Genomic DNA, 22,279 nt, shown 5'->3' on the forward strand with positions numbered 1-22,279 from the left:
AAATATCCACTTGCAGATTCTACAAAAAGTGTGTTTCAAAACTGCTTTTTCAAAAGGAAGGTTCAAGTCTGTGAGTTGAATGCACTCATCACAAAGAAGTTTCTGAGAATACTTCTGTGTAGTTGTTATTTGAAGACATTTCCTTTTCCAACATAGGCCTCAAATCGCTCGAAATGAACACTTGCAGATTCTGCTGAAAGAGTGTTTCAAAACTGTTCTATCAAAAGGAACGTTCAAGTCTGTGAGTTGAATGCACTCATCACACAGAAGTTTCTGAGAATGCTTCTGTCTAGTTTTTAAGTGGAGACATTTCATTTCCCAGCATAGGCCTCACAGCGCTCCAAATATACACTAGCAGATTCTACAAAAAGAGTGTTCCAAAACTGTTCTTGCAAAAGAAACGTTCAAGTCTGTGAGTTGAATGCACTCGTCACAAAGAAGTTTCTGAGAATGCTTCTGTCTAGTTTTTAGGTGAAGATATTTCATTTCCCAGCATAGGCCTCAAAGCGCTCGAAATATCCACTTGCAGATTCTACAAAAAGAGAGTTTCAAAACCGCCCTTTGAAAAGGAGGGTTCAAGTCTGTGAGTTGAATGCACTCATCACAAAGAAGTTTCTGAGAATGCTTCTGTGTAGTTGTTATTTGAAGACATTTCCTTTTCCAGCATAGGCTTCACAGCGCTCGAAATGAACACTTGCAGATTCTGCAGAAAGAGTGTTTCAAAACTGTTCTATCAAAAGGAACGTTCAAGTCTGTGAGTTGAATGCACTCATCACACAGAAGTTTCTGAGAATGCTTCTGTCTAGTTTTTAAGTGGAGACATTACATTTCCCAGCATAGGCTTCACAGCGCTCCAAATATACGCTAGCAGATTCTACAAAAAGAGTGTTCCAAAACTGCTCTTTCAAAAGAAACGTTCAAGTGTGTGAGTTGAATGCACTCGTCACAAACAAGTTTCTGGGAGTGCTTCTGTCTAGTCTCTGTCTGAGGATGTTCCCTTTCCCAGCATTGGCCTCCAACAGCTCCAAATATGCACTTGCAGATTCTACAAGAAGAGAGTTTGAAAACTCTTCTACCAAAAAGAAGGTTCAAATCTGCGAGTAGAATGCACTCCCCACAAAGAAGTTTCTGAGAATGCTTCTGTCTAGTTTTTATTTGAAGATATTTCCTTTTCCAGCTTAGGCCTCAGAGCGCTCCAAATAAACACTTGCAGATATTACAAAAGGAGTGTTTCCAAACTGCTCTATCAAAAGGAATGTTCAAGTATGTGAGTTGAATGCACTCATCACAGAGAAGTTTCTGAGAATGCTTCTGTCTAGTTTTTAGGTGAAGATATTTCATTTCCCAGCATAGGCCTGAAAGCGCTCCAAATTCCTACTTGCAGATTCTACAAAAAGTGTGTTTCAAAACTGTTCTATCAAAAGGAAGGTTCAAGTCTGTGTGTTGAATGCACTCATCACAAAGAAGTTTCTGAGAATGCTTCTGTGTAGTTGTTATTTGAAGACACTTCCTTTTCCAGCATAGGCCTCAAAGTGCTCGAAATAAACACTTGCAGATTCTGCAGAAAGAGTGTTTCAAAACTGTTCTATCAAAAGGAACGTTCAAGTCTGTGAGTTGAATGCACTCATCACACAGAAGTTTCTGAGAATGCTTCTGTCTAGTTTTTAGGTGAAGATATTTCATTTCCCAGCATAGACCTCAAAGCGCTCCAAATATCCACTTGCAGATCCTACAAAAAGTGTGTTTCAAAACTGCGCTTTCAAAAGGAAGGTTCAAGTCTGTGAGTTGAATGCACTCATCACAAAGAAGTTTCTGAGAATACTTCTGTGTAGTTGTTATTTGAAGGCATTTCCTTTTCCAGCATAGGCCTCAAATCGCTCGAAATGAACATTTGCAGATTTTGCAGAAAGAGTGTTTCAAAACTGTTCTATCAAAAGGAACATTCAAGTCTGTTAGTTGAATGCACTCATCACACAGAAGTTTCTGAGAATGCTTCTGTCTAGTTTTTAAGTGGAGACATTTCATTTCCCAGCATAGGCCTCACAGCGCTCCAAATATACACTAGCAGATTCTACAAAAAGAGTGTTCCAAAACTGCTCTTGCAAAAGAAACGTTCAAGTCTGTGAGTTGAATGCACTCGTCACAAAGAAGTTTCTGAGAATGCTTCTGTCTAGTTTTTAGGTGAAGATATTTCATTTCCCAGCATAGGCCTCAAAGCGCTCGAAATATCCACTTGCAGATTCTACAAAAAGAGAGTTTCAAAACCGCCCTTTGAAAAGGAGGGTTCAAGTCTGTGAGTTGAATGCACTCATCACAAAGAAGTTTCTGAGAATGCTTCTGTGTAGTTGTTATTTGAAGACATTTCCTTTTCCAACATAGGCTTCACAGCTCTCGAAATGAACACTTGCAGATTCTGCAGAAAGAGTGTTTCAAAACTGTTCTATCAAAAGGAACGTTCAAGTCTGTGAGTTGAATGCACTCATCACACAGAAGTTTCTGAGAATGCTTCTGTCTAGTTTTTAGGTGAAGATATTTCATTTCCCAGCATAGGCCTCAAAGCGCTCCAAATATCCACCTGCAGATTCTGCAAAAAGTATGTTTCAAAACTGCTCTTTCAAAAGGAAGGTTCAAGTCTGTGAGTTGAATGCACTCATCACAAAGAAGTTTCTGAGAATGCTTCTTTGTAGTTGTTATTTGAAGGCATTTCCTTTTCCAGCATAGGCCTCAAATCGCTCGAAATGAACACTTGCAGATTTTGCAGAAAGAGTGTTTCAAAACTGTTCTATCAAAAGGAACGTTCAAGTCTGTGAGTTGAATGCACTCATCACACCGAAGATTCTGAGAATGCTTCTGTCTAGTTTTTAAGTGGAGACATTACATTTCCCAGCATAGGCTTCACAGCGCTCCAAATATACGCTTGCAGATTCTACAAAAAGAGTGTTCCAAAACTGCTCTTTCAAAAGAAACGTTCAAGTCTGTGAGTTGAATGCACTCGTCACAAACAAGTTTCTGGGAGTGCTTCTGTCTAGTCTCTGTCTGAGGATGTTCCCTTTCCCAGCATTGGCCTCCAACAGCTCCAAATATGCACTTGCAGATTCTACAAAAAGAGAGTTTGAAAACTCTTCTACCAAAAAGAAGGTTCAACCCTGCGAGTAGAATGCACTCATCACAAAGAAGTTTCTGAGAATGCTTCTGTCTAGTTTTTATTTGAAGATATTTCCTTTTTCAGCTTAGGCCTCAGAGCGCTCCAAATAAACACTTGCAGATTTTACAAAAGGAGTGTTTCCAAACTGCTCTATCAAAAGGAATGTTCAAGTATGTGAGTTGAATGCACTCATCACAGAGAAGTTTCTGAGAATGCTTCTGTCTAGTTTTTAGGTGAAGATATTTCATTTCCCAGCATTGGCCTGAAAGCGCTCCAAATACCTACTTGCAGATTCTACAAAAAGTGTGTTTCAAAACTGTTCTATCAAAAGAAAGGTTCAAGTCTGTGAGTTGAATGCACTCATCACAAAGAAGTTTCTGAGAATGCTTCTGTGTAGTTGTTATTTGAAGACATTTCCTTTTCCAGCATAGGCCTCAAAGCGCTCGAAATAAACACTTGCAGATTCTGCAGAAAGAGTGTTTCAAAACTGTTCTATCAAAAGGAACGTTCAAGTCTGTGAGTTGAATGCACTCATCAAACAGAAGTTTCTGAGAATGCTTCTGTCTAGTTTTTAGGTGAAGATATTTCATTTCCCAGCATAGACCTCAAAGCCCTCCAAATATCCATTTGCAGATACTACAAAAAGTGTGTTTCAAAACTGCTCTTTGAAAAGGAAGGTTCAAGTCTGTGAGTTGAATGCACTCATCACAAAGAAGTTTCTGAGAATACTTCTGTGTAGTTGTTATTTGAAGACATTTCCTTTTCCAACATAGGCCTCAAATCGCTCGAAATGAACGCTTGCAGATTCTGCTGAAAGAGTGTTTCAAAATTATTCTATCAAAAGGAACGTTCAAGTCTGTGAGTTGAATGCACTCGTCACACAGAAGTTTCTGAGAATGCTTCTGTCTAGTTTTTAAGTGGAGACATTTCATTTCCCAGCATAGGCCTCACAGCGCTCCAAATATACACTAGCAGATTCTACAAAAAGAGTGTTCCAAAACTGCTCTTGCAAAAGAAACGTTCAAGTCTGTGAGTTGAATGCACTCGTCACAAAGAAGTTTCTGAGAATGCTTCTGTCTAGTTTTTAGGTGAAGATATTTCATTTCCCAGCATAGGCCTCAAAGCGCTCGAAATATCCACTTGCAGATTCTACAAAAAGAGAGTTTCAAAACCGCTCTTTGAAAAGGAGGGTTCAAGTCTGTGAGTTGAATGCACTCATCACAAAGAAGTTTCTGAGAATGCTTCTGTGTAGTTGTTATTTGAAGACATTTCCTTTTCCAGCATAGGCTTCACAGCGCTCGAAATGAACACTTGCAGATTCTGCAGAAAGAGTGTTTCAAAACTGTTCTATCAAAAGGAACGTTCAAGTCTGTGAGTTGAATGCACTCATCACACAGAAGTTTCTGAGAATGCTTCTGTCTAGTTTTTAGGTGAAGATATTTCATTTCCCAGCATAGGCCTCAAAGCGCTCCAAATATCCACCTGCAGATTCTGCAAAAAGTATGTTTCAAAACTGCTCTTTCAAAAGGAAGGTTCAAGTCTGTGAGTTGAATGCACTCATCACAAAGAAGTTTCTGAGAATGCTTCTGTGTAGTTGTTATTTGAAGGCATTTCCTTTTCCAGCATAGGCCTCAAATCGCTCGAAATGAACACTTGCAGATTTTGCAGAAAGAGTGTTTCAAAACTGTTCTATCAAAAGGAACGTTCAAGTCTGTGAGTTGAATGCACTCATCACACAGAAGTTTCTGAGAATGCTTCTGTCTAGTTTTTAAGTGGAGACATTACATTTCCCAGCATAGGCTTCACAGCGCTCCAAATATACGCTAGCAGATTCTACAAAAAGAGTGTTCCAAAACTGCTCTTTCAAAAGAAACGTTCAAGTCTGTGAGTTGAATGCACTCATCACAAAGAAGTTTCTGAGAATGCTTCTGTGTAGTTGTTATTTGAAGACATTTCCTTTTCCAGCATAGGCCTCAAAGCGCTCGAAATAAACACTTGCAGATTCTGCAGAAAGAGTGTTTCAAAACTGTTCTATCAAAAGGAACGTTCAAGTCTGTGAGTTGAATGCACTCATCACAAAGAAGTTTCTGAGAATACTTCTGTGTAGTTGTTATTTGAAGACATTTCCTTTTCCAACATAGGCCTCAAATCGCTCGAAATGAACGCTTGCAGATTCTGCTGAAAGAGTGTTTCAAAATTATTCTATCAAAAGGAACGTTCATGTCTGTGAGTTGAATGCACTCGTCACACAGAAGTTTCTGAGAATGCTTCTGTCTAGTTTTTAAGTGGAGACATTTCATTTCCCAGCATAGGCCTCACAGCGCTCCAAATATACACTAGCAGATTCTACAAAAAGAGTGTTCCAAAACTGCTCTTGCAAAAGAAACGTTCAAGTCTGTGAGTTGAATGCACTCGTCACAAAGAAGTTTCTGAGAATGCTTCTGTCTAGTTTTTAGGTGAAGATATTTCATTTCCCAGCATAGGCCTCAAAGCGCTCCAAATATTCACTTGCAGATTCTACAAAAAGAGAGTTTCAAAACCGCTCTTTGAAAAGGAAGGTTCAAGTCTGTGAGTTGAATGCACTCATCACAAAGAAGTTTCTGAGAATGCTTCTGTGTAGTTGTTATTTGAAGACATTTCCTTTTCCAGCGTAGGCCTCAGAGCGCTCGAAATAAACACTTGCAGATTCTGCAGAAAGAGTGTTTCAAAACTGTTCTATCAAAAGGAACGTTCAAGTCTGTGAGTTGAATGCACTCATCACACAGAAGTTTCTGAGAATGCTTCTGTCTAGTTTTTAGGTGAAGATATTTCATTTCCCAGCATAGGCCTCAAAGCGCTCCAAATATCCACTTGCAGATTCTACAAAAAGTATGTTTCAAAACTGCTCTTTCAAAAGGAAGGTTCAAGTCTGTGAGTTGAATGCACTCATCACAAAGAAGTTTCTGAGAATGCTTCTGTGTAGTTGTTATTGGAAGGCATTTCCTTTTCCAGCATAGGCCTCAAATCGCTCGAAATGAACACTTGCAGATCCTGCAGAAAGAGTGTTTCAAAACTGTTCTATCAAAAGGAACGTTCAAGTCTGTGAGTTGAATGCACTCATCACACAGAAGTTTCTGAGAATGCTTCTGTCTAGTTTTTAAGTGGAGACATTACATTTCCCAGCATAGGCTTCACAGCGCTCCAAATATACGCTAGCAGATTCTACAAAAAGAGTGTTCCAAAACTGCTCTTTCAAAAGAAACGTTCAAGTCTGTGAGTTGAATGCACTCGTCACAAACAAGTTTCTGGGAGTGCTTCTGTCTAGTCTCTGTCTGAGGATGTTCCCTTTCCCAGCGTTGGCCTCCAACAGCTCCAAATATGCACTTGCAGATTCTACAAAAAGAGAGTTTGAAAACTCTTCTACCAAAAAGAAGGTTCAACTCTGCGAGTAGAATGCACTCCTCACAAAGAAGTTTCTGAGAATGCTTCTGTCTAGTTTTTATTTGAAGTTATTTCCTTTTCCAGCTTAGGCCTCAGAGCGCTCCAAATAAACACTTGCAGATATTACAAAAGGAGTGTTTCCAAACTGCTCTATCAAAAGGAATGTTCAAGTATGTGAGTTGAATGCACTCATCACAGAGAAGTTTCTGAGAATGCTTCTGTCTAGTTTTTAGGTGAAGATATTTCATTTCCCAGCATAGGCCTGAAAGCGCTCCAAATACCTACTTGCAGATTCTACAAAAAGTGTGTTTCAAAACTGTTCTAACAAAAGGAAGGTTCAAGTCTGTGAGTTGAATGCACTCATCACAAAGAAGTTTCTGAGAATGCTTCTGTGTAGTTGTTATTTGAAGACACTTCCTTTTCCAGCATAGGCCTCAAAGCGCTCGAAATAAACACTTGCAGATTCTGCAGAAAGAGTGTTTCAAAACTGTTCTATCAAAAGGAACGTTCAAGTCTGTGAGTTGAATGCACTCATCACACAGAAGTTTCTGAGAATGCTTCTGTCTAGTTTTTAGGTGAAGATATTTCATTTCTCAGCATAGACCTCAAAGCGCTCCAAATATCCACTTGCAGATCCTACAAAAAGTGTGTTTCAAAACTGCTCTTTCAAAAGGAAGGTTCAAGTCTGTGAGTTGAATGCACTCATCACAAAGAAGTTTCTGAGAATACTTCTGTGTAGTTGTTATTTGAAGACATTTCCTTTTCCAACATAGGCCTCAAATCGCTCGAAATGAACGCTTGCAGATTCTGCTGAAAGAGTGTTTCAAAATTATTCTATCAAAAGGAACGTTCAAGTCTGTGAGTTGAATGCACTCGTCACACAGAAGTTTCTGAGAATGCTTCTGTCTAGTTTTTAAGTGGAGACATTTCATTTCCCAGCATAGGCCTCACAGCGCTCCAAATATACACTAGCAGATTCTACAAAAAGAGTGTTCCAAAACTGCTCTTGCAAAAGAAACGTTCAAGTCTGTGAGTTGAATGCACTCGTCACAAAGAAGTTTCTGAGAATGCTTCTGTCTAGTTTTTAGGTGAAGATATTTCATTTCCCAGCATAGGCCTCAAAGCGCTCCAAATATCCACTTGCAGATTCTACAAAAAGAGAGTTTCAAAACCGCTCTTTGAAAAGGAAGGTTCAAGTCTGTGAGTTGAATGCACTCATCACAAAGAAGTTTCTGAGAATGCTTCTGTGTAGTTGTTATTTGAAGACATTTCCTTTTCCAGCATAGGCCTCAGAGCGCTCGAAATAAACACTTGCAGATTCTGCAGAAAGAGTGTTTCAAAACTGTTCTATCAAAAGGAACGTTCAAGTCTGTGAGTTGAATGCACTCATCACACAGAAGTTTCTGAGAATGCTTCTGTCTAGTTTTTAGGTGAAGATATTTCATTTCCCAGCATAGGCCTCAAAGCGCTCCAAATATCCACTTGCAGATTCTACAAAAAGTATGTTTCAAAACTGCTCTTTCAAAAGGAAGGTTCAAGTCTGTGAGTTGAATGCACTCATCACAAAGAAGTTTCTGAGAATGCTTCTGTGTAGTTGTTATTGGAAGGCATTTCCTTTTCCAGCATAGGCCTCAAATCGCTCGAAATGAACACTTGCAGATTCTGCAGAAAGAGTGTTTTAAAACTGTTCTATCAAAAGGAACGTTCAAGTCTGTGAGTTGAATGCACTCATCACACAGAAGTTTCTGAGAATGCTTCTGTCTAGTTTTTAAGTGGAGACACTACATTTCCCAGCATAGGCTTCACAGCGCTCCAAATATACGCTAGCAGATTCTACAAAAAGAGTGTTCCAAAACTGCTCTTTCAAAAGAAACGTTCAAGTCTGTGAGTTGAATGCACTCGTCACAAACAAGTTTCTGGGAGTGCTTCTGTCTAGTCTCTGTCTGAGGATGTTCCCTTTCCCAGCGATGGCCTCCAACAGCTCCAAATATGCACTTGCAGATTCTACAAAAAGAGAGTTTGAAAACTCTTCTACCAAAAAGAAGGTTCAACTCTGCGAGTAGAATGCACTCCTCACAAAGAAGTTTCTGAGAATGCTTCTGTCTAGTTTTTATTTGAAGATATTTCCTTTTCCAGCTTAGGCCTCAGAGCGCTCCAAATAAACACTTGCAGATATTACAAAAGGAGTGTTTCCAAACTGCTCTATCAAAAGGAATGTTCAAGTATGTGAGTTGAATGCACTCATCACAGAGAAGTTTCTGAGAATGCTTCTGTCTAGTTTTTAGGTGAAGATATTTCATTTCCCAGCATAGGCCTGAAAGCGCTCCAAATACCTACTTGCAGATTCTACAAAAAGTGTGTTTCAAAACTGTTCTATCAAAAGAAAGGTTCAAGTCTGTGAGTTGAATGCACTCATCACAAAGAAGTTTCTGAGAATGCTTCTGTGTAGTTGTTATTTGAAGACACTTCCTTTTCCAGCATAGGCCTCAAAACGCTCGAAATAAACACTTGCAGATTCTGCAGAAAGAGTGTTTCAAAACTGTTCTATCAAAAGGAACGTTCAAGTCTGTGAGTTGAATGCACTCATCACACAGAAGTTTCTGAGAATGCTTCTGTCTAGTTTTTAGGTGAAGATATTTCATTTCCCAGCATAGACCTCAAAGCGCTCCAAATATCCACTTGCAGATCCTACAAAAAGTGTGTTTCAAAACTGCTCTTTCAAAAGGAAGGTTCAAGTCTGTGAGTTGAATGCACTCATCACAAAGAAGTTTCTGAGAATACTTCTGTGTAGTTGTTATTTGAAGACATTTCCTTTTCCAACATAGGCCTCAAATCGCTCGAAATGAACACTTGCAGATTCTGCTGAAAGAGTGTTTCAAAACTGTTCTATCAAAAGGAACGTTCAAGTCTGTGAGTTGAATGCACTCATCACACAGAAGTTTCTGAGAATGCTTCTGTCTAGATTTTAAGTGGAGACATTTCATTTCCCAGCATAGGCCTCACAGCGCTCCAAATATACACTAGCAGATTCTACAAAAAGAGTGTTCCAAAACTGCTCTTGCAAAAGAAACGTTCAAGTCTGTGAGTTGAATGCACTCGTCACAAAGAAGTTTCTGAGAATGCTTCTGTCTAGTTTTTAGGTGAAGATATTTCATTTCCCAACATAGGCCTCAAAGCGCTCCAAATATCCACTTGCAGATTCTACAAAAAGAGAGTTTCAAAACCGCTCTTTGAAAAGGAAGGTTCAAGTCTGTGAGTTGAATGCACTCATCACAAAGAAGTTTCTGAGAATGCTTCTGTGTAGTTGTTATTTGAAGACACTTCCTTTTCCAGCATAGGCCTCAAAGCGCTCGAAATAAACACTTGCAGATTCTGCAGAAAGAGTGTTTCAAAACTGTTCCATCAAAAGGAACGTTCAAGTCTGTGAGTTGAATGCACTCATCACACAGAAGTTTCTGAGAATGCTTCTGTCTAGTTTTTAGGTTAAGATATTTCATTTCCCAGCAAAGACCTCAAAGCGCTCCAAATATCCACTTGCAGATTCTACAAAAAGTGTGTTTCAAAACTGCTTTTTCAAAAGGAAGGTTCAAGTCTGTGAGTTGAATGCACTCATCACAAAGAAGTTTCTGAGAATACTTCTGTGTAGTTGTTATTTGAAGACATTTCCTTTTCCAACATAGGCGTCAAATCGCTCGAAATGAATACTTGCAGATTCTGCTGAAAGAGTGTTTCAAAACTGTTCTATCAAAAGGAACGTTCAAGTCTGTGAGTTGAATGCACTCATCACACAGAAGTTTCTGAGTATGCTTCTGTCTAGTTTTTAAATGGAGACATTTCATTTCCCAGCATAGACCTCACAGCGCTCCAAATATACACTAGCAGATTCTACAAAAAGAGTGTTCCAAAACGGCTCTTGCAAAAGAAACGTTCAAGTCTGTGAGTTGAATGCACTCGTCACAAAGAAGTTTCTGAGAATGCTTCTGTCTAGTTTTTAGGTGAAGATATTTCATTTCCCAGCATAGGCCTCAAAGCGCTCCAAATATCCACTTGCAGATTCTACAAAAAGAGAGTTTCAAAACCGCTCTTTGAAAAGGAAGGTTCAAGTCTGTGAGTTGAATGCACTCATCACAAAGAAGTTTCTGAGAATGCTTCTGTGTAGTTGTTATTTGAAGACATTTCCTTTTCCAGCATAGGCCTCAGAGCGCACGAAATAAACACCTGCAGATTCTGCAGAAAGAGTGTTTCAAAACTGTTCTATCAAAAGGAACGCTCAAGTCTCTGAGTTGAATGCACTCATCACACTGAAGTTTCTGAGAATGCTTCTGTCTAGTTTTTAGGTGAAGATATTTCATTTCCCAGCATAGGCCTCAAAGCGCTCCAAATATCCACTTGCAGATTCTACAAAAAGTATGTTTCAAAACTGCTCTTTCAAAAGGAAGGTTCAAGTCTGTGAGTTGAATACACTCATCACAAAGAAGTTTCTGAGAATGCTTCTGTGTAGTTGTTATTGGAAGGCATTTCCTTTTCCAGCATAGGCCTCAAATCGCTCGAAATGAACACTTGCAGATTCTGCAGAAAGAGTGTTTCAAAACTGTTCTATCAAAAGGAACGTTCAAGTCTGTGAGTTGAATGCACTCATCACAAAGAAGTTTCTGAGAATGCTTCTGTCTAGTTTTTAAGTGGAGACATTACATTTCCCAGCATAGGCTTCACAGCGCTCCAAATATACGCTAGCAGATTCTACAAAAAGAGTGTTCCAAAACTGCTCTTTCAAAAGAAACGTTCAAGTCTGTGAGTTGAATGCACTCGTCACAAACAAGTTTCTGGGAGTGCTTCTGTCTAGTCTCTGTCTGAGGATGTTCCCTTTCCCAGCATTGGCCTCCAACAGCTCCAAATATGCACTTGCAGATTCTACAAAAAGAGAGTTTGAAAACTCTTCTACCAAAAAGAAGGTTCAACCCTGCGAGTAGAATGCACTCATCACAAAGAAGTTTCTGAGAATGCTTCTGTCTAGTTTTTATTTGAAGATATTTCCTTTTTCAGCTTAGGCCTCAGAGCGCTCCAAATAAACACTTGCAGATTTTACAAAAGGAGTGTTTCCAAACTGCTCTATCAAAAGGAATGTTCAAGTATGTGAGTTGAATGCACTCATCACAGAGAAGTTTCTGAGAATGCTTCTGTCTAGTTTTTAGGTGAAGATATTTCATTTCCCAGCATAGGCCTGAAAGCGCTCCAAATACCTACTTGCAGATTCTACAAAAAGTGTGTTTCAAAACTGTTCTATCAAAAGAAAGGTTCAAGTCTGTGAGTTGAATGCACTCATCACAAAGAAGTTTCTGAGAATGCTTCTGTGTAGTTGTTATTTGAAGACATTTCCTTTTCCAGCATAGGCCTCAAAGCGCTCGAAATAAACACTTGCAGATTCTGCAGAAAGAGTGTTTCAAAACTGTTCTATCAAAAGGAACGTTCAAGTCTGTGAGTTGAATGCACTCATCAAACAGAAGTTTCTGAGAATGCTTCTGTCTAGTTTTTAGGTGAAGATATTTCATTTCCCAGCATAGACCTCAAAGCCCTCCAAATATCCATTTGCAGATACTACAAAAAGTGTGTTTCAAAACTGCTCTTTGAAAAGGAAGGTTCAAGTCTGTGAGTTGAATGCACTCATCACAAAGAAGTTTCTGAGAATACTTCTGTGTAGTTGTTATTTGAAGACATTTCCTTTTCCAACATAGGCCTCAAATCGCTCGAAATGAACGCTTGCAGATTCTGCTGAAAGAGTGTTTCAAAATTATTCTATCAAAAGGAACGTTCAAGTCTGTGAGTTGAATGCACTCGTCACACAGAAGTTTCTGAGAATGCTTCTGTCTAGTTTTTAAGTGGAGACATTTCATTTCCCAGCATAGGCCTCACAGCGCTCCAAATATACACTAGCAGATTCTACAAAAAGAGTGTTCCAAAACTGCTCTTGCAAAAGAAACGTTCAAGTCTGTGAGTTGAATGCACTCGTCACAAAGAAGTTTCTGAGAATGCTTCTGTCTAGTTTTTAGGTGAAGATATTTCATTTCCCAGCATAGGCCTCAAAGCGCTCGAAATATCCACTTGCAGATTCTACAAAAAGAGAGTTTCAAAACCGCTCTTTGAAAAGGAGGGTTCAAGTCTGTGAGTTGAATGCACTCATCACAAAGAAGTTTCTGAGAATGCTTCTGTGTAGTTGTTATTTGAAGACATTTCCTTTTCCAGCATAGGCTTCACAGCGCTCGAAATGAACACTTGCAGATTCTGCAGAAAGAGTGTTTCAAAACTGTTCTATCAAAAGGAACGTTCAAGTCTGTGAGTTGAATGCACTCATCACACAGAAGTTTCTGAGAATGCTTCTGTCTAGTTTTTAGGTGAAGATATTTCATTTCCCAGCATAGGCCTCAAAGCGCTCCAAATATCCACCTGCAGATTCTGCAAAAAGTATGTTTCAAAACTGCTCTTTCAAAAGGAAGGTTCAAGTCTGTGAGTTGAATGCACTCATCACAAAGAAGTTTCTGAGAATGCTTCTGTGTAGTTGTTATTTGAAGGCATTTCCTTTTCCAGCATAGGCCTCAAATCGCTCGAAATGAACACTTGCAGATTTTGCAGAAAGAGTGTTTCAAAACTGTTCTATCAAAAGGAACGTTCAAGTCTGTGAGTTGAATGCACTCATCACACAGAAGTTTCTGAGAATGCTTCTGTCCAGTTTTTAAGTGGAGACATTACATTTCCCAGCATAGGCTTCACAGCGCTCCAAATATACGCTAGCAGATTCTACAAAAAGAGTGTTCCAAAACTGCTCTTTCAAAAGAAACGTTCAAGTCTGTGAGTTGAATGCACTCATCACAAAGAAGTTTCTGAGAATGCTTCTGTGTAGTTGTTATTTGAAGACATTTCCTTTTCCAGCATAGGCCTCAAAGCGCTCGAAATAAACACTTGCAGATTCTGCAGAAAGAGTGTTTCAAAACTGTTCTATCAAAAGGAACGTTCAAGTCTGTGAGTTGAATGCACTCATCACAAAGAAGTTTCTGAGAATACTTCTGTGTAGTTGTTATTTGAAGACATTTCCTTTTCCAACATAGGCCTCAAATCGCTCGAAATGAACGCTTGCAGATTCTACTGAAAGAGTGTTTCAAAATTATTCTATCAAAAGGAACGTTCATGTCTGTGAGTTGAATGCACTCGTCACACAGAAGTTTCTGAGAATGCTTCTGTCTAGTTTTTAAGTGGAGACATTTCATTTCCCAGCATAGGCCTCACAGCGCTCCAAATATACACTAGCAGATTCTACAAAAAGAGTGTTCCAAAACTGCTCTTGCAAAAGAAACGTTCAAGTCTGTGAGTTGAATGCACTCGTCACAAAGAAGTTTCTGAGAATGCTTCTGTCTAGTTTTTAGGTGAAGATATTTCATTTCCCAGCATAGGCCTCAAAGCGCTCCAAATATTCACTTGCAGATTCTACAAAAAGAGAGTTTCAAAACCGCTCTTTGAAAAGGAAGGTTCAAGTCTGTGAGTTGAATGCACTCATCACAAAGAAGTTTCTGAGAATGCTTCTGTGTAGTTGTTATTTGAAGACATTTCCTTTTCCAGCGTAGGCCTCAGAGCGCTCGAAATAAACACTTGCAGATTCTGCAGAAAGAGTGTTTCAAAACTGTTCTATCAAAAGGAACGTTCAAGTCTGTGAGTTGAATGCACTCATCACACAGAAGTTTCTGAGAATGCTTCTGTCTAGTTTTTAGGTGAAGATATTTCATTTCCCAGCATAGGCCTCAAAGCGCTCCAAATATCCACTTGCAGATTCTACAAAAAGTATGTTTCAAAACTGCTCTTTCAAAAGGAAGGTTCAAGTCTGTGAGTTGAATGCACTCATCACAAAGAAGTTTCTGAGAATGCTTCTGTGTAGTTGTTATTGGAAGGCATTTCCTTTTCCAGCATAGGCCTCAAATCGCTCGAAATGAACACTTGCAGATTCTGCAGAAAGAGTGTTTCAAAACTGTTCTATCAAAAGGAACGTTCAAGTCTGTGAGTTGAATGCACTCATCACACAGAAGTTTCTGAGAATGCTTCTGTCTAGTTTTTAAGTGGAGACATTACATTTCCCAGCATAGGCTTCACAGCGCTCCAAATATACGCTAGCAGATTCTACAAAAAGAGTGTTCCAAAACTGCTCTTTCAAAAGAAACGTTCAAGTCTGTGAGTTGAATGCACTCGTCACAAACAAGTTTCTGGGAGTGCTTCTGTCTAGTCTCTGTCTGAGGATGTTCCCTTTCCCAGCGTTGGCCTCCAACAGCTCCAAATATGCACTTGCAGATTCTACAAAAAGAGAGTTTGAAAACTCTTCTACCAAAAAGAAGGTTCAACTCTGCGAGTAGAATGCACTCCTCACAAAGAAGTTTCTGAGAATGCTTCTGTCTAGTTTTTATTTGAAGTTATTTCCTTTTCCAGCTTAGGCCTCAGAGCGCTCCAAATAAACACTTGCAGATATTACAAAAGGAGTGTTTCCAAACTGCTCTATCAAAAGGAATGTTCAAGTATGTGAGTTGAATGCACTCATCACAGAGAAGTTTCTGAGAATGCTTCTGTCTAGTTTTTAGGTGAAGATATTTCATTTCCCAGCATAGGCCTGAAAGCGCTCCAAATACCTACTTGCAGATTCTACAAAAAGTGTGTTTCAAAACTGTTCTAACAAAAGGAAGGTTCAAGTCTGTGAGTTGAATGCACTCATCACAAAGAAGTTTCTGAGAATGCTTCTGTGTAGTTGTTATTTGAAGACACTTCCTTTTCCAGCATAGGCCTCAAAGCGCTCGAAATAAACACTTGCAGATTCTGCAGAAAGAGTGTTTCAAAACTGTTCTATCAAAAGGAACGTTCAAGTCTGTGAGTTGAATGCACTCATCACACAGAAGTTTCTGAGAATGCTTCTGTCTAGTTTTTAGGTGAAGATATTTCATTTCTCAGCATAGACCTCAAAGCGCTCCAAATATCCACTTGCAGATCCTACAAAAAGTGTGTTTCAAAACTGCTCTTTCAAAAGGAAGGTTCAAGTCTGTGAGTTGAATGCACTCATCACAAAGAAGTTTCTGAGAATACTTCTGTGTAGTTGTTATTTGAAGACATTTCCTTTTCCAACATAGGCCTCAAATCGCTCGAAATGAACGCTTGCAGATTCTGCTGAAAGAGTGTTTCAAAATTATTCTATCAAAAGGAACGTTCAAGTCTGTGAGTTGAATGCACTCGTCACACAGAAGTTTCTGAGAATGCTTCTGTCTAGTTTTTAAGTGGAGACATTTCATTTCCCAGCATAGGCCTCACAGCGCTCCAAATATACACTAGCAGATTCTACAAAAAGAGTGTTCCAAAACTGCTCTTGCAAAAGAAACGTTCAAGTCTGTGAGTTGAATGCACTCGTCACAAAGAAGTTTCTGAGAATGCTTCTGTCTAGTTTTTAGGTGAAGATATTTCATTTCCCAGCATAGGCCTCAAAGCGCTCCAAATATCCACTTGCAGATTCTACAAAAAGAGAGTTTCAAAACCGCTCTTTGAAAAGGAAGGTTCAAGTCTGTGAGTTGAATGCACTCATCACAAAGAAGTTTCTGAGAATGCTTCTGTGTAGTTGTTATTTGAAGACATTTCCTTTTCCAGCATAGGCCTCAGAGCGCTCGAAATAAACACTTGCAGATTCTGCAGAAAGAGTGTTTCAAAACTGTTCTATCAAAAGGAACGTTCAAGTCTGTGAGTTGAATGCACTCATCACACAGAAGTTTCTGAGAATGCTTCTGTCTAGTTTTTAGGTGAAGATATTTCATTTCCCAGCATAGGCCTCAAAGCGCTCCAAATATCCACTTGCAGATTCTACAAAAAGTATGTTTCAAAACTGCTCTTTCAAAAGGAAGGTTCAAGTCTGTGAGTTGAATGCACTCATCACAAAGAAGTTTCTGAGAATGCTTCTGTGTAGTTGTTATTGGAAGGCATTTCCTTTTCCAGCATAGGCCTCAAATCGCTCGAAATGAACACTTGCAGATTCTGCAGAAAGAGTGTTTTAAAACTGTTCTATCAAAAGGAACGTTCAAGTCTGTGAGTTGAATGCACTCATCACACAGAAGTTTCTGAGAATGCTTCTGTCTAGTTTTTAAGTGGAGACACTACATTTCCCAGCATAGGCTTCACAGCGCTCCAAATATACGCTAGCAGATTCTACAAAAAGAGTGTTCCAAAACTGCTCTTTCAAAAGAAACGTTCAAGTCTGTGAGTTGAATGCACTCGTCACAAACAAGTTTCTGGGAGTGCTTCTGTCTAGTCTCTGTCTGAGGATGTTCCCTTTCCCAGCGATGGCCTCCAACAGCTCCAAATATGCACTTGCAGATTCTACAAAAAGAGAGTTTGAAAACTCTTCTACCAAAAAGAAGGTTCAACTCTGCGAGTAGAATGCACTCCTCACAAAGAAGTTTCTGAGAATGCTTCTGTCTAGTTTTTATTTGAAGATATTTCCTTTTCCAGCTTAGGCCTCAGAGCGCTCCAAATAAACACTTGCAGATATTACAAAAGGAGTGTTTCCAAACTGCTCTATCAAAAGGAATGTTCAAGTATGTGAGTTGAATGCACTCATCACAGAGAAGTTTCTGAGAATGCTTCTGTCTAGTTTTTAGGTGAAGATATTTCATTTCCCAGCATAGGCCTGAAAGCGCTCCAAATACCTACTTGCAGATTCTACAAAAAGTGTGTTTCAAAACTGTTCTATCAAAAGAAAGGTTCAAGTCTGTGAGTTGAATGCACTCATCACAAAGAAGTTTCTGAGAATGCTTCTGTGTAGTTGTTATTTGAAGACACTTCCTTTTCCAGCATAGGCCTCAAAACGCTCGAAATAAACACTTGCAGATTCTGCAGAAAGAGTGTTTCAAAACTGTTCTATCAAAAGGAACGTTCAAGTCTGTGAGTTGAATGCACTCATCACACAGAAGTTTCTGAGAATGCTTCTGTCTAGTTTTTAGGTGAAGATATTTCATTTCCCAGCATAGACCTCAAAGCGCTCCAAATATCCACTTGCAGATCCTACAAAAAGTGTGTTTCAAAACTGCTCTTTCAAAAGGAAGGTTCAAGTCTGTGAGTTGAATGCACTCATCACAAAGAAGTTTCTGAGAATACTTCTGTGTAGTTGTTATTTGAAGACATTTCCTTTTCCAACATAGGCCTCAAATCGCTCGAAATGAACACTTGCAGATTCTGCTGAAAGAGTGTTTCAAAACTGTTCTATCAAAAGGAACGTTCAAGTCTGTGAGTTGAATGCACTCATCACACAGAAGTTTCTGAGAATGCTTCTGTCTAGATTTTAAGTGGAGACATTTCATTTCCCAGCATAGGCCTCACAGCGCTCCAAATATACACTAGCAGATTCTACAAAAAGAGTGTTCCAAAACTGCTCTTGCAAAAGAAACGTTCAAGTCTGTGAGTTGAATGCACTCGTCACAAAGAAGTTTCTGAGAATGCTTCTGTCTAGTTTTTAGGTGAAGATATTTCATTTCCCAACATAGGCCTCAAAGCGCTCCAAATATCCACTTGCAGATTCTACAAAAAGAGAGTTTCAAAACCGCTCTTTGAAAAGGAAGGTTCAAGTCTGTGAGTTGAATGCACTCATCACAAAGAAGTTTCTGAGAATGCTTCTGTGTAGTTGTTATTTGAAGACACTTCCTTTTCCAGCATAGGCCTCAAAGCGCTCGAAATAAACACTTGCAGATTCTGCAGAAAGAGTGTTTCAAAACTGTTCCATCAAAAGGAACGTTCAAGTCTGTGAGTTGAATGCACTCATCACACAGAAGTTTCTGAGAATGCTTCTGTCTAGTTTTTAGGTTAAGATATTTCATTTCCCAGCAAAGACCTCAAAGCGCTCCAAATATCCACTTGCAGATTCTACAAAAAGTGTGTTTCAAAACTGCTTTTTCAAAAGGAAGGTTCAAGTCTGTGAGTTGAATGCACTCATCACAAAGAAGTTTCTGAGAATACTTCTGTGTAGTTGTTATTTGAAGACATTTCCTTTTCCAACATAGGCGTCAAATCGCTCGAAATGAATACTTGCAGATTCTGCTGAAAGAGTGTTTCAAAACTGTTCTATCAAAAGGAACGTTCAAGTCTGTGAGTTGAATGCACTCATCACACAGAAGTTTCTGAGTATGCTTCTGTCTAGTTTTTAAATGGAGACATTTCATTTCCCAGCATAGACCTCACAGCGCTCCAAATATACACTAGCAGATTCTACAAAAAGAGTGTTCCAAAACGGCTCTTGCAAAAGAAACGTTCAAGTCTGTGAGTTGAATGCACTCGTCACAAAGAAGTTTCTGAGAATGCTTCTGTCTAGTTTTTAGGTGAAGATATTTCATTTCCCAGCATAGGCCTCAAAGCGCTCCAAATATCCACTTGCAGATTCTACAAAAAGAGAGTTTCAAAACCGCTCTTTGAAAAGGAAGGTTCAAGTCTGTGAGTTGAATGCACTCATCACAAAGAAGTTTCTGAGAATGCTTCTGTGTAGTTGTTATTTGAAGACATTTCCTTTTCCAGCATAGGCCTCAGAGCGCACGAAATAAACACCTGCAGATTCTGCAGAAAGAGTGTTTCAAAACTGTTCTATCAAAAGGAACGCTCAAGTCTCTGAGTTGAATGCACTCATCACACTGAAGTTTCTGAGAATGCTTCTGTCTAGTTTTTAGGTGAAGATATTTCATTTCCCAGCATAGGCCTCAAAGCGCTCCAAATATCCACTTGCAGATTCTACAAAAAGTATGTTTCAAAACTGCTCTTTCAAAAGGAAGGTTCAAGTCTGTGAGTTGAATACACTCATCACAAAGAAGTTTCTGAGAATGCTTCTGTGTAGTTGTTATTGGAAGGCATTTCCTTTTCCAGCATAGGCCTCAAATCGCTCGAAATGAACACTTGCAGATTCTGCAGAAAGAGTGTTTCAAAACTGTTCTATCAAAAGGAACGTTCAAGTCTGTGAGTTGAATGCACTCATCACAAAGAAGTTTCTGAGAATGCTTCTGTCTAGTTTTTAAGTGGAGACATTACATTTCCCAGCATAGGCTTCACAGCGCTCCAAATATACGCTAGCAGATTCTACAAAAAGAGTGTTCCAAAACTGCTCTTTCAAAAGAAACGTTCAAGTCTGTGAGTTGAATGCACTCGTCACAAACAAGTTTCTGGGAGTGCTTCTGTCTAGTCTCTGTCTGAGGATGTTCCCTTTCCCAGCATTGGCCTCCAACAGCTCCAAATATGCACTTGCAGATTCTACAAAAAGAGAGGTTGAAAACTCTTCTACCAAAAAGAAGGCTCAACTCTGCGAGTAGAATGCACTCATCACAAAGGAGTTTCTGAGAATGCTTCTGTCTAGTTTTTATTTGAAGATATTTCCTTTTCCAGCTTAGGCCTCAGAGCGCTCCAAATAAACACTTGCAGATTTTACAAAAGGAGTGTTTCCAAACTGCTCTATCAAAAGGAATGTTCAACTATGTGAGTTGAATGCACTCATCACAGAGAAGTTTCTGAGAATGCTTCTGTCTAGTTTTTAGGTGAAGATATTTCATTTCCCAGCATAGGCCTGAAAGCGCTCCAAATACCTACTTGCAGATTCTACAGAAAGTGTGTTTCAAAACTGTTCTATCAAAAGAAAGGTTCAAGTCTGTGAGTTGAATGCACTCATCACAAAGAAGTTTCTGAGAATGCTTCTGTGTAGTTGTTATTTGAAGACACTTCCTTTTCCAGCATAGGCCTCAAAGCGCTCGAAATAAACACTTGCAGATTCTGCAGAAAGAGTGTTTCAAAACTGTTCTATCAAAAGGAACGTTCAAGTCTGTGAGTTGAATGCACTCATCACACAGAAGTTTCTGAGAATGCTTCTGTCTAGTTTTTAGGTGAAGATATTTCATTTCCCAGCATAGACCTCAAAGCGCTCCAAATATCCACTTGCAGATCCTACAAAAAGTGTGTTTCAAAACTGCTCTTTCAAAAGGAAGGTTCAAGTCTGTGAGTTGAATGCACTCATCACAAAGAAGTTTCTGAGAATACTTCTGTGTAGTTGTTATTTGAAGACATTTCCTTTTCCAACATAGGCCTCAAATCGCTCGAAATGAACACTTGCAGATTCTGCTGAAAGAGTGTTTCAAAACTGTTCTATCAAAAGGAACGTTCAAGTCTGTGAGTTGAATGCACTCATCACACAGAAGTTTCTGAGAATGCTTCTGTCTAGATTTTAAGTGGAGACATTTCATTTCCCAGCATAGGCCTCACAGCGCTCCAAATATACACTAGCAGATTCTACAAAAAGAGTGTTCCAAAACTGCTCTTGCAAAAGAAACGTTCAAGTCTGTGAGTTGAATGCACTCGTCACAAAGAAGTTTCTGAGAATGCTTCTGTCTAGTTTTTAGGTGAAGATATTTCATTTCCCAACATAGGCCTCAAAGCGCTCCAAATATCCACTTGCAGATTCTACAAAAAGAGAGTTTCAAAACCGCTCTTTGAAAAGGAAGGTTCAAGTCTGTGAGTTGAATGCACTCATCACAAAGAAGTTTCTGAGAATGCTTCTGTGTAGTTGTTATTTGAAGACACTTCCTTTTCCAGCATAGGCCTCAAAGCGCTCGAAATAAACACTTGCAGATTCTGCAGAAAGAGTGTTTCAAAACTGTTCCATCAAAAGGAACGTTCAAGTCTGTGAGTTGAATGCACTCATCACACAGAAGTTTCTGAGAATGCTTCTGTCTAGTTTTTAGGTTAAGATATTTCATTTCCCAGCAAAGACCTCAAAGCGCTCCAAATATCCACTTGCAGATTCTACAAAAAGTGTGTTTCAAAACTGCTTTTTCAAAAGGAAGGTTCAAGTCTGTGAGTTGAATGCACTCATCACAAAGAAGTTTCTGAGAATACTTCTGTGTAGTTGTTATTTGAAGACATTTCCTTTTCCAACATAGGCGTCAAATCGCTCGAAATGAATACTTGCAGATTCTGCTGAAAGAGTGTTTCAAAACTGTTCTATCAAAAGGAACGTTCAAGTCTGTGAGTTGAATGCACTCATCACACAGAAGTTTCTGAGTATGCTTCTGTCTAGTTTTTAAATGGAGACATTTCATTTCCCAGCATAGACCTCACAGCGCTCCAAATATACACTAGCAGATTCTACAAAAAGAGTGTTCCAAAACGGCTCTCGCAAAAGAAACGTTCAAGTCTGTGAGTTGAATGCACTCGTCACAAAGAAGTTTCTGAGAATGCTTCTGTCTAGTTTTTAGGTGAAGATATTTCATTTCCCAGCATAGGCCTCAAAGCGCTCCAAATATCCACTTGCAGATTCTACAAAAAGAGAGTTTCAAAACCGCTCTTTGAAAAGGAAGGTTCAAGTCTGTGAGTTGAATGCACTCATCACAAAGAAGTTTCTGAGAATGCTTCTGTGTAGTTGTTATTTGAAGACATTTCCTTTTCCAGCATAGGCCTCAGAGCGCACGAAATAAACACCTGCAGATTCTGCAGAAAGAGTGTTTCAAAACTGTTCTATCAAAAGAAAGGTTCAAGTCTGTGAGTTGAATGCACTCATCACAAAGAAGTTTCTGAGAATGCTTCTGTGTAGTTGTTATTTGAAGACACTTCCTTTTCCAGCATAGGCCTCAAAGCGCTTGAAATAAACACTTGCAGATTCTGCAGAAAGAGTGTTTCAAAACTGTTCTA

The sequence above is a fragment of the Pongo abelii genome, chromosome 18, assembly GCF_028885655.2.
Source record: "Pongo abelii isolate AG06213 chromosome 18, NHGRI_mPonAbe1-v2.0_pri, whole genome shotgun sequence".
NCBI classification, from domain to species: Eukaryota; Metazoa; Chordata; class Mammalia; order Primates; family Hominidae; genus Pongo; species Pongo abelii.